This window comes from Jaculus jaculus, chromosome 6 (genome assembly GCF_020740685.1).
Source record: "Jaculus jaculus isolate mJacJac1 chromosome 6, mJacJac1.mat.Y.cur, whole genome shotgun sequence".
Taxonomy (NCBI): domain Eukaryota; kingdom Metazoa; phylum Chordata; class Mammalia; order Rodentia; family Dipodidae; genus Jaculus; species Jaculus jaculus.
In genome coordinates, this window is record NC_059107.1 from 60,186,225 (window position 1) to 60,187,645 (window position 1,421).

The following is a 1,421-nucleotide window of genomic DNA, read 5'->3' on the forward strand; positions in this document are numbered from 1 at the left end:
ATATTATCATAATCACATCTAATGTCCCTCCTAACTTACGATTCATATTCTGTGCCTGGAAGCAGTCCCTGTATTTAGCAATAATACATACACATTAAACAATCCACTGTTACAACTTATATGGTCACAAAACATTAATGATCTTCTACAGACCAATCAAATGTTTCTAACCATAATTGTCGCACATCAAATTCACAGCCAGAATCCCCAAGATCAAAAACGAAAATTTTGCACAATACAAATAATAACTTAAAACCCACATACACACATATACACACTCTCTCACACACACTTCTTACAGAACTGTGCTTGGGGAAACTCCATTTCTTGAGTGCCACCTAAGGCATATTTTGCTAAACTGCTGCTCCAGGTATTTTTGTTTGGAAAATCTATCACAGTAGGGCACAGTTGTTTATTGGATGAGCAGAAAAGAAAGATATGCTTGTGGCAACCAGAAAGTTTTAAGGTCTTTCAAGTTGTATAAAATGGACCTGCAGAAACATTGAAGTATTCTCAGGATGCAAAGTTGGAGCTGAAATGTGATATCAAACCAGTTGCAAAAAGTGTACAGCAGCCATCTCTTGAGGTCAAACCTGGTACCCAGATAGGCAAGAAGGCTTCAGGATACATAGCTTGTTGGCCTTGTCCCATATCGCTGCACATAATCTGATCATGTGTGAATTTCACAAACGCTTCATACTGTTCAGCTAATTTCGTATTGAGGATCTGCTCATACTCCTCCTGGATTTTATCTTCAAAGTCTTTTAAGAGCCGCTCACAGAGTATTCCAACTTGTGGAAGGGTAAAGTTGGGCTGGTCCTTCTTCATCCAAGAGGAACCTGGAGAACTAGGTGCTGTGAGTGCCGTGGCGTGAGGCTGGCTTTCTGAAGAACAAGCTTCACTCTGATGAAGAACAACTTCTAAATGTCTCCACTTCTGATAACGACTATATTCTTGCTTTATGTTCTGAAAAATTTGCTCCGGAGTCGGAAGGCGCCGCTCGCTGCCTGGCGCGGGGGGCTGCGGTAGAGTGGGCGGCGGGGTCTGCTTCGGAAACGGGAGTGGGCCGGGGCAGAGGGCGCAGCGCCGTTTCGGGGAACCGGGGCTCAGCAGCGCCGCCTGGGACTCCACGGGCCGCTTCAGGGTCGCCCCTCGCACCATACCCGCTGCGGGGTGTGTGTGTGTGTGTGGGGGGGGGGTCTGAGACTTACTAAAGAGAGAGAAAGAGAATATGAGAACTCCAGTACCTCTGGTCACTCCAAAGAAACTCAATTGTTATCAAATTGTTATCTCAATTTTCTGGGTGCTAACTCACTCTCCGTTGGAGAATCTGCTTCTCTTTTCCAGATAGATGCAGATCCTAAGAAGAGAGCTGCCCCAACATACCTCAGAAGGGGCCCAACTGAAACTAAGGGCAACTG

General features: G+C 45.5%; 1 pseudogene; it reads right to left on the bottom strand.

The window, feature by feature from the left end:
• Positions 1-392: 392 nt before the first annotated feature.
• On the bottom strand, positions 393-1,161 carry LOC101595978 (annotated as a pseudogene).
• Between the last annotated feature and the right edge of the window lie 260 nt (positions 1,162-1,421).